Raw genomic sequence first — 12,140 nt, 5'->3', positions numbered from 1 at the left:
ATCTTGCCGCAAATATACAGAACATGTTTAACCCTTATAGAAAACACTTCATGTTACATTAATCCTTTTATACAGTATTTCCACAAAATTCCCAATGTAACATATTTAAGATTAACATAATGTTCTGTACTTTGATATGAGAGATACAGCATGTCAACTGCTGACTGTAGAAGTGTTTAATGTATCCAGATAATGAATGGGAGATGGATGTGCATTTATATTTAAAGTCTTAATGCATTATTTAGTGGTATTTTTGAAAGAATCCTGCTACATCAAACCAGTTCCCTTTTTTGCACATGAAAAGTAAATGTTTTTTTTTCTGTCAGTTTTATTTAACATTTTCAGCATTGTATATCTATAGCATTACATTTTATTCAGCAATAATTGGTTCATAGCTATTGCTCAGACCTCTTATTTCTCTACTGTTACAGATATAACTGTACCAGGTAGACATAGTTCAAAGCTACTGGAGCACTTACTCAAATAATCTAACTAATTAAATGAGTTAAATTTAAGAGCAATCTTACATTCGGGCATAACTGCATTAAGTTGGTCTCCTGCTATGTAAGAACTTTTCTTGTGAAATTTACATTTGTATGATGAATCCAGAGATGAAATAAATTAATGAAAAATAGCATCACTATTATTGCTAGTCTTTATTTTTATAGCTCCAACATTTCATGATAATGCATGCTCATTTGCATCATGTAACTTTCCAGTGGATTTTACACTCTAATACATACTTGTTCACTCGCCTAGAATACTGGGAGACTCACAAAAATATATTCAGTGCTAGCAGACTCTCAAGGTACAAGTCGCATTGAGAGGTGCTGTTTGGAATGACTATGGCTAAGACAAGTGAGGACAGATCTGTACTAGTATCTTTTTGTACTGTGGGAGGAAACTCTGGGAAATACCTCTAAAGAGCTTACAAACTCCATGCTGATAGTAGCCTGGTCTGATTAAACCCAAGGCCTCAGTCTCTAAAGCAACATTACTAACTTAACAGCATGTGCAATTTTGATCCATAGTTTAAAATGATGACCCACAGTTCATTTATTGAGAATTAAAAAATATTAAACACTTATTTGCCTGGGAAATTTAATCTTATAATCAGTAAGATGCAAAGTCAGTATCTAAAGAAAGTTTCACATTAACCTATTTGCTACATATCTCATGAGATTGAATGTATTTTTACTAAATGTCAGTAAATTTACTTATTCTGAAGCGTAGTGTGGGGGAGATGTACTTAGTCTTGAAAATAGATAAAGTACCAATCAATCAGTTCATAACTGTTATTTTTCAAACACAGCCTGTAAAGTAACAGGTGCTGGTTGGTTGGTAATTTATCTCTCTCCCTTTTATCTCCCTCCAATGCTTCATACATCTCCCCCTGTGTATGAAAAATATTAGTTTCCAAAAAACAAAATCCCCTGCTCTCTGCATACTGTACATGCCTAATAGACAGTGGATGGTTAAGCAAAACATACCATCTTATACAGGAGTTACGCTTTGTGCATTGCAAAAAAAATTAGATACACTATGCTAGAGAGTGCATGTATTTAACAGAAAAAAATAGGCAGCAATAATGGCCATAATTATGTATATTAATATATATTTTTTAAAGTCCTATACAGTAACTTCTAAAATATAACATTATATTATCATTGACAAAAGGTTTATCAATAACACATTGCCATCATATAAGACAAAATAAGTTATAAGATAAGTAGTTAAGCTTATCTAAATTACAAACAGAAAGAATTAGGTTGCACAAAAGATGCTTCCTGCCTTCAGCAATACACACCAAATAGTTAGCAATTGCAAACTTTATTTTGCAACATATATATATGTGGTTTGCAGAAGGCTAGATGTTCTTACACAAAATTTCAGGATTTAATGATTTATAAAAATAAAATAGAAACAAGGATGTTTTCTATAGAAAACAATGGTAAATGCTAAGAAATGTGCAGCTTTCCTCACTTAATTAATGACACACTAAAATGCATAAAAGCCATGTTTGGAAACATCAAAGAGGTATGTAATCTTTATGTTCACATACAGAATGTTCACATGGTCATTATTTCATCAACGGTCACAATGTCAAAGTACAGGTTTAGGTTCAGCAATAAGACAATAATAGACCTTGAGGAAGACTTTTGTGGTCGAAACGCGTCGGTGAAGGTGGGGAATCACTGCAGGACCAGAGGAGAGGAACTGTAACAACATATCAGAGTAGAGGTATCCAGGCCTGGAGGGAATATTAGAGAACTTGCCTACTTGTGATATGCATATGTTTTGCCTTGCTCTGGTACGCAGGATCACTCACCCCTAGAAGTGCACACATATTTGTTTATTTGTGGTGATTAAACAGTATTATGCTATGTGGAATATTTTTTGTGGTTATTTTTTTAGGTCTACTAAGACAGAGGTATCCCAAAGGGAATGTGGATAAGGAGAAACTCAAATTTATTCATTGAAGAGAATTAACTAAAAGGATATTGGGACTTTGGTGGACATTATCCTGTATGGTATAGAATATTTGGTTCTTGTCCTGGAAGGAGCGCAATTTCCATTTGTTTATTTTTTTTAGGTTCAGCGATAGGCTGCAGTTAGGGCTCTAAAACTAGAAAAAAGGTTATGTTAACACATTGACCATCGACATGCACAATGTTGACATAGGAGGGTATCCAATCTAAAGTAGTGCTGCTAATTGATCATAGTGGAGCTATCCAATTATTCCTGAAGTGCCACCTGCTGATGTGTCTCCAAAAATAATCCACGATAAGTGCCGTTTTTCACTGCCTCAATGGTGAAACCACATAGGTCAGTGAGCTTATCATGGATCCTATATGTTTTTGGGTGAAATATCCTGTTATTTTGTCTGAAATAATAGGATAGGGGCAAAAAAACATTGCCAAAAAACATGAATAATCAGCAAAAAATCCCAGTTTTTTGCCGATTGCGGCTAATTGGATACCCCCATAATTTCCATGTCAACATTCTGAATATAGACATTATGGTTTCAACAATCTAAATTTCAACAAAACATACCATATCAATTAAAGATACTATTACAGCAATCAAGTGGAAATGAATGTACTGAATAAACATTCACACAAGTACCCACAGAAAAGCCGTCCAGAACAAAGTAAAACAGCAATTTGGTTTTGAAATCACAGAGTTAATTCTGACACTTAGGGACATGTTACATGGATAAATGTTACTATGGTGACAACTGGCAGCATTAATTATTCTTTAAGTCCAGATAAAATTAATTTATAAGCACATCTGTGAGTTTAAAAATTCTATTTAATAGTAATGGTTGGCTGCATCAAAATGTTACTCAAAGTACATGTATTCTGCCATGTCATCAGTACCGGCAGGTTAATTAGTTTGATTGACTTGCTTAAAGGCTTTAAGTGTGACAGTACAAACATTTAAGAGTCAGACATATTGCCAGATAGAAAGGATACTGTATGCATAGCTTAATTACAGTGTCTTATCATATAAACAGCATGGACAGTGTGATAGCTATCATTACTGCCTCAAAGCACTGAGGTAGTGAGTTTAATTCCCACCATGGCCCTAACTGTACGGAGATTGTATATTCTCCCTGTGTTTGCTTGGGGTGTGTGTGTACATGTGGTAGAGAATATAGATTGTAAGCTCCAATGGGGCAAGGACTAATGTAAATGACCAAATTTGTCTCTGTAAACTGCGACAGAATATATGCTCTTTATAAATAACTGTTAATAATAAAACAGCTAATCTGTCTTTGAAAGTGCAACTTTGTAAAGGAAGGTCACTTTCACTCTTTGTTTTAGTTCAATTTCAGAGCAACTCTGTTTACTTACACTTATATGGAGCAGTGGAAACTGTCCCATTCACTCTCTTTGTTTAACATATAAACTGCCAAGTTAACAAGCATCTACAGTAGTACAGTATATACAGGGTTATAATCAATAAGAGATCAAAGCAAATGAATTACAGATACAGATAGGCTTGGTTCTTTTTGGGGAGCTATGTGATTTTCCAGACACTACCATTCTTCTAAACATATAGTTGTACACTTTGAAAATCAATGGGATTAAGAGATGTAAACTGACAGACCAAACACTTAACTCAGAACCAAACAATTTGGGACAGTTTATCCAAGTAAGAAAATGAACTATTGCTGTGTAAAAAGGTGCTTGCACTGGATGTACAGTAAGTGTAAAGGGAAGCCTCCACCAGTCGACTTATGCTGAGGTCAGTGCAGCAGCTCCTATAAGTAAAGCCTTTTTGCTCCTTCTACATCCAACATGGGAAAGCCTGAATCTGCAATAATTCACGCTTGCTCAATGGGCAATCAAGGTGTTAAGCCAATCAGATCTGTTTGCTGTTGAAATTGCTGCTTACGGTGTCACCTGCCATGTGACTTCACAGTTGAAGGTCTGAGGACAGTGATAAGGGGCTGAGGAAGGTGACGAGGACTGGGGATGGTGATATGGTGCTGAAGGCCTGGGTGAGGGATAGAGGGGGACAAAGTTCCAAACAACTGGTCAGGATTAGACTCTTTGGAGGGAGGTACTCACTGATCTGGACTTTCTGGAGTGACTGGAGGCAGGTCTCCTGCAATTAGCTATGCAGCCGTCTGTGACATCCAAGCAGGTAAATTAACTCAGTCTTCTGTAGGGGACTGGGGTAATCAATGTTTGTTTTATTTTATTTCTGGCTGTGGGGGCAATGAATCATTGTGTGTTATTTTTTTTCCTGTGGGAGCAATCATTGAATCTTTTTTTTGTGTAGGCCAATTTGTATGTTTTTTTCCCTGTGGGGGACAATGTGTGTGTGTTTTTCTCTGTGGTGGCCAAAGTGTGTATGGTTTTTCCTGTGGGGCCCAATGTATGTGTTTTTTTTTTCTCTGTGGGGACAATATGTGTGTTTTTTTTTCCCTTTGAGGGCTATAATGTGTTTTTTCCCTGTCTGGGGCAATGTGTTTTTTTTTAACTGTCGGAGAGGATGTGTGTGTTTGTTCCCTCTATGGAACAAAGGCCCTCATTCAGAGCCGTACGCTCTGAGCAGAGCGCACGCTCTGAATGAGGGCCGCCCTCCATAAAAATGGAGCGTCCTCCTGGACGCTCGTATAGCTGTGGGTCACCACCCACAGCCTATACGAGCGTGCAGTTTGATGGCCGCGATGGTCGTGACCATCGCGACCATCGAAACTGCGAGCCGGAGCCTGTGGTTGAGGTTTTCAACCGCAAGCCCCGGAGTGATTTTGGCTCTATCAGAGCCAAAATCACTCCCACTGACATCACTAGTGATGTCAGTGGGCCGGCTTCTGACGGGAGGCGTTCCCGTGGGAATGCCCCCATCAGGGAGGCACGCCCCCGGCACGCCCACCAAAGGGGGCATGCTGTCAATCAACATCGACAGCACGCCCCCTTTGATCAGACACAACGAGCGAAGGAAAGTCCTTCGCTCGTTGCGTCTGGCGCATGCGCACGACGGAGCTCCCGCCGTCGTGCGCATGCGCAGAGCACAACATCAACCCACTTGCGAGCGGACAGCCGCTTGCAAGTGGGTCTGAATCAGGCCCAATGTGTGTAGTTTTTTTTCCCTGTCATGGACAATGTGTATGTGTGTTTTTTCTCATTGGGGGCTATTTTGTATTTTTTTTCCCTGTCTGGGACAATGTGTGTTTTTTTCCCTGTCAGGGAGAGTGTGTTTGTTTTTTCCCTCTTGGGAACAATTGGTGTAGTTTTTTTTTTCCCTGTCCAGGACAATGTGTATGTGTGTTTTTTCCCTGTCAGGGACAATGTGTGTGTTTTTTTCCCCTGTGCAGACTGGTCTCCTTGGTATATCTTTGTTTCTCTTCTGTGGAATAATTTGTTTAATTAAAAACTAGAAAATATATTGTTTGTTAACAAAACTATTGTGGATATAGTTGATCTAGGTTGGTCCAACATTTCTTGCACAGGTGCTAAAAGACCTGGAGCTGGCCCTGCAGAAAAAAAGGCTGTAATCAAGTAAAGACAGAGAAATTCCAGAGTCAGGACTAAACAAGCAGAGGATAATTACCATATACAGAATCCCAAATATGTATCCTCACTATTTACAATTCATATAATTGTCAGATTGAAGCAATATAAACGGCCTCATTCAGTATGGTTCACAATTGTGATCAGAACTGCTAATTTGCATGCAAAACAGCTGTGAAAATATGCTAATGCCTGCCACACTGCTGCTTTCTCACATCCGTCCAAACTCGCACTTCTGCGTAACCATCTGTACCATCATGCAGCATTTACAACAGGTCTGACCAGCTGCAGAAACTGCAAGTTTCATTGCACGCAATGAGTATTCAAGCCACTGCAATAGCAGTGGCTAGTTTATGCATGCCCATGAAATGGTGCTCAAATGGGCAAACAGACAAGTCTGCATTTTTCTGACCACTGTCCCCTCACCACGCCCAACATGCTGACAGCCTGTCACTCACTTTGCGATGGATTTCTTTGTGTTTCCATAATCAAAGCAATAGCTGTGAATGCACAGTGTGGCTTGTACACATGCACAGTGCGGCTTGTACACATGCACAGTGTGGCTTGTACACATGCACAGTGCGGCTTGTACACATGCACAGTGCGGCTTGTACACATGCACAGTGCAGCTTGTACACATGCACAGTGTGGCCTGTACACATGCACAGTGCGGCTTGTACACATGCACAGTGCGTCTTGTACACATGCACAGTGCGGCTTGTACACATGCACAGTGCGGCTTGTACACATGCACAGTGTGGCCTGTACACATGCACAGTGCGGCTTGTACACATGCACAGTGCGGCTTGTACACATGCACAGTGTGGCTTGTATGCATGGCAAGGGCAAACAATTTCTCAACTGCGTGCATAATTGTTATTGCATATACTGCTGAATCATGCCCAAAATTTGTACATAAAGTCATGTTTTTCCGCTGAAACACTTTCCTGTACACTGCTGGGCCCTAGATCAGCTGCATGCACTGCTGTGTCCATAGATACTGCAAACATTTACTACTATTACTTTTATTATTTATTTTTACTCACACTTGCAGGGCCAGTGCAAGGTTTCCGGGCGCCCTAGGCAGCATTTCACCAACCGCCCCCAATTCATAATATGCAACGCATCAGTCTCCCCAGTTCAATAACATGCCACACAGCAGTGTCCCAAATTCATAATATACTATATAGAGTATTACACACAGCAGAGCACCAAAATCCTAATGTACCTTATAACACTGCTGCAAATTCATAATATGCTACACAGCTGTGCCACAAATTCATTATATGCCACTCAGCCATGGATTATGCGCTTCATTATTTTTGTGGACTAAGTGGCACCCTCCAGTGGTAGACGCCCTTAGCTGGCTGTCTAAGGTTGCCTAATGGTAGCACCGGCCCTGCACACTTGCCTACTTTTAGAAATTACTCCCTGTGATGAAGCACCCAAACCCTGTACTGCAACACAATTTCCCTGTAATGAAACTATAATAGTAATTTATCACACTTCCTTGGCCACAGAATCATGTTGGATGATGAGCAAACTGGCATTGCGTCCATCCTCAGTGCAGACAGGTAAGCCTAGCAGATGGTCCCTAAGACCTACCAGAGCTCAGTGAGTGGTATAACCTCTGACATGTACTATTGCACATGTGTGGAGTCTCTGTGCATCTGTCTTCCTTATATTCATGCCTACTAGAAGTGACTCCATCACTCTCCAACATACTATCCATGCAGAACCTCTACAAACACTGCATGTACATTACACTATATCACCACCACTACAGTGTGTGAGCATACTCCTAACATCCACCAGTGCATTTACTGCTCAGACACCCAGCACACTACATTGCCCAGCAATACCCTATAGCTCCAGGCTGATACTATATGCTAGAGTTATACCTGTAATAACCATTTGTCCTATGCTGCATGTTGTTTTCCTTGAACTGTTTAAGCTGTACCATATGTGGACTATCCACCACAGTACCAAACAAATGTGCAACACACTCACCATCATATGGTATATACTTTAACCATGGGTAATTTATCTGAGGTGCTACTATATCCAGCATCACTGCTATGTAACTCACTGTAACACAGTTATGCAAAAAGGCCTACCAATCTCAAGTTAATAGTATCCCCATATACCAGTAGGTTATGGGCCCAGTACCAATGTGCTAACAGTCACCTTCCTCACCAGAGGCATCACTTATGATAGTTTATTAAACATCTCTCTAGCTACCAAGCTAGTGCAAATGGGATCTTAACCAAGGCCATCACCATGCACAAATCCAGCTGTTAAAAGTCCAGATATCCTTGGGGTGGAACAAGACAGTACCAAGATCAACAAAGCTGCAAACGACACAGAGGAATAGTATCTGAATGATTATATACAGACCCTTATTCACCTGTTTGAGAAAAAATGTACAGTAGTGCAGGGATAAGCATGAGTTTTGAGAAGCTGGTCAGTGCAAAGCTACATGGAAATTTGCTATAGAGATGCAGGTAAAGTGGGAAAGGTTATGGAAGGTTACTAGCAATCTTGGTGATAGTCCAAGTGCTAAAGAAAGATATAGATCTATAGGGGCAATTTGTCTAGCAGTGAAAGCACATGTTTATTCTATTACAGGTATCCACAGTAAAGCAACAGCACATGATATATGGGTAACTCTAGAAATGGATTATGAAGATGGAGGACTAATGAGAAGGTTTAACTTGAGGTACACATTGTATATAACAAAACTTAGTGCATATAAAAGCATGAACAAATACCTACTCAGAAAATTATCCATCTCATGGCAATTGACTGCTCTGACCATCATCAAAGATGATGCGGAGGTTGCAATGGCAATTCTGCAAAATCTTACACAAGAGAATTACTTCTTTGTAGTACTGAAGCATTAGAGTAAAATACTATGAAGCTAAACACAGAGGCAATACATGCTAAACTATTGCAGTTTCAAGAACACACACAGTATCTACAGAAAAAAATGCGGAAAATTATTTTTTACTGTTAAAAAGTTCAAAGCACAAAAAACCTAAGTATGTATATTTCAAATGTCACACGCTGGAACATAAGGCCTCAGAATGCAGATCAAAGGCACCTCATCACTTAAATATTACACAAGGAATGAGTCAGCCTTGAATGTAGCAAATAACAACTGTAAGGATTGCTTGTACATAAACCCAAGAGCCACAAGGCATTTCAGCTGCAATTAAAGTTTTTTCAAATAAATAAGGCCATGTGAGTCAACTAAAGTCAGAGTTATAGGAGCATGGACCTAAATGCCACTAAAGTCAGAACAATCACTCTATGCTTAAAAGTGAAAGGAAATTAAATTGTCAGAGATGTGGAATACATATTATTTGTATTTAACCTAGGAATTAATCGAATTGCCATGAGAGTTCTTCATAGGAGAAGATAAAGAATCCAATTTGCAAAAGGTCTGAGCATTGTGTACAATCATTGATGGACTATAATTGCTGCAGCAACCCAGTATGAACAACTATATACTATATAAGTGACATTGTGGAATTCCATGCAAAATTAGCTGCTGAATCCAACCAATCATTGGAGCTGTGGCACAGAAGGCTAGGACACTTGGCTATGATGATATATACTGTGAAAGCTTCAATGTGGTATGGCAACTTGGATTGCAATAGACAGTCCTATAAGACTACCATGTGAGAGCTGTGTGAAGGGCAAGTAACCATGTTGCACCTTTCCTAAGTTTTCCCCCAGAGCACAAGTGCCATTGGAGTTAGTGCATACTGTTGTGTGTTTATCACTGGAGTTAAAATCCATGTGTTGGAAACATTACTTCTTGTCAATAATTGATGATTCTACAAGTATGACACATGATTATTTCCTAAGAAACAAAAGCAAAGTAAGAAATAAGTCCAAAGTGTAGAAGAGCCTCATAGAAAATCAAACAGGTCTGAAACTGAATGTACAGTACTAATATCTGACAATAATGGAGACTATGAGAATAAAGATCTAGCCAATTAGATAAAATGGTATTCAACATCAGCCTATACACCAGATCATAATGGTGAAAATAAGTGTGCAAATAGGACAATAGTTGAAAGAACTTGACCTATGCTGAATTGTTGAAGTCTTGACAAGTGATTCTGATCCAAAGCATTACAAAGCATTACATGCAGCTGTTTACTTAAAAAATTTATATCCTACAGTGGCAGTCAAAGACAAGACACCATCGGATGCATGGACTGGTAAAAAAAAAGTAAAATACACTGTACCAGTCACCTACTGTATGTGTATTTGGATGTAGAGCTTATGAACTAGTACCTAAAGAGAAAAAACACAAACTTTATCAAAAATCCATTAATAAGCACACCATGGTGGAATACTGTAAACAGAGTAAAAGTTACTGTCTATGGGATCCTAACAACAGGAAGCTCATATGATCACGGGATGCTGTGTTTCATGAGACTACTTAAGCTAATGTCAACCAGAGTATCATGCAGTCAGAGATATGTGTTGCTAGATATCCCTGCAGCTGTGAGTCATAAAGTGAGACAACAAATGTAAACAACCATTTGAGAAACAGGAGTTCTATGATGAGTAACCAGGGGAAACCTCCAAAAAAGAATTGTGAGGAGTTTGCTGGACTTGTTTGCTGTGTACCACAGACACTTCATGATCCTTAGCCAAATTGGGATTGTCAATAGATATGGAAATTCCAAATAAGTGTCCAAGGAGAATGAAAGCATCAAATGTTGTGTACCCAACTGCAAAGCAAGAATTAGGAAAGAAGAAACTTGCAGTTGCACCACTTACTTTTGGGACTAAGTGCAATTTGAACATTTCTAATTCAGAGAGGACCATCTACATTACCACTAAATATAATTTTATCAGGGAGATGATAGATAATGCTTTAGTTGGAGTGTCTTATGTATGAAATGCTGACAACAAGTTTGATTTTTAAGGCTCAAAATGTCTTTTGAAGGAATGTGGATTGGAACATATTTGAATGATTGGTTTCTTTGTTGAATTATTTTGTTTGCATAACCCTTTATGTTTCTCATTACAGAAGAGATGTCAATGTGTATGATGATGACATTATTTCATGTGATGAGTGGCAGTCTTGAGAGAGAGAGTGAGGTGTTCGATGAATATTGTTCTGGCACTACCTCCATATTCAGTGCAGACAGGTAAGCTGAGATGTTGGTCTTTAGGAACTGTTGGAGCTCAGTGAGAGGACTAATCTCTGATATGTGCTACTGCACATGAGCATAATCTCCACACATCTTTCTCTGTGGCAATCATGCTAACTATACTTGACTCCAAGATACTAGCTATGCAAAGCCTAAACAAACACAGCAAGTACACTATATCACCACTTCTATAGTGAGTGAGCATATTTCTAACATCCATTGGTTCATTTACTGCTCAGATAACCAGCATACTACAATGATACTCTAAAGCTCTTGGCTGCTTCTATGTGCTACAGTTTTTATATACATGTCATATACATGGCTAATGCAACTTGTTTATCTCCCTGGTTCAATAAACCTAAGAACTTGGTAAGCTGTACTATATGTGGACTAACCACCACCAGCTCCCAACAACTATGCAACACACTTTTCCCAAGTGTATTCCCTCCTGATAGGTAAATTGTCTGGGGGACTATTACATCCACCATCACTGCTGTACAACTCACTGGTACAAAGCTCTGCTAATAGGTTTTATGCCAAGCTGTCTCAAGTTAATAGTCACTGGATCCCCATACACCTACCAATGATCTGCTAATAAACCACTCATGAAACAATCATTGTGCTGAAGAGTGAAAACAATTTGTCATGGTCCCTAAATTCAGCCTTCTTGGTTAAGAAGGTGCACCAACATTTGTTCTTTTTGTGCCGTTTGCGATCTGCGTATGAGAGTAGGGGGACCCTGTTAAATTTCTACCATTGCAACATGGAAAGTGTCTTAACCTATGGCATTGTTGCTTGGTACAGGAACTGTACTGTGGCTGAACATAGGGTGTTGAATAGGGTGGTTGGAACGGCTAGTAGAGTCATTGGAGTGGTGCTACCACGCACACAAGAGATATACGTAAAAAGGCTCCGGAAGAAAACTAGTTCTATATTA

The sequence above is a fragment of the Taudactylus pleione genome, unplaced genomic scaffold (assembly GCF_031769625.1).
Source record: "Taudactylus pleione unplaced genomic scaffold, aTauple2 ptg000042l, whole genome shotgun sequence".
Classification (NCBI taxonomy): domain Eukaryota; kingdom Metazoa; phylum Chordata; class Amphibia; order Anura; family Myobatrachidae; genus Taudactylus; species Taudactylus pleione.
Note: the sequence above shows the minus strand (reverse complement) of the source record.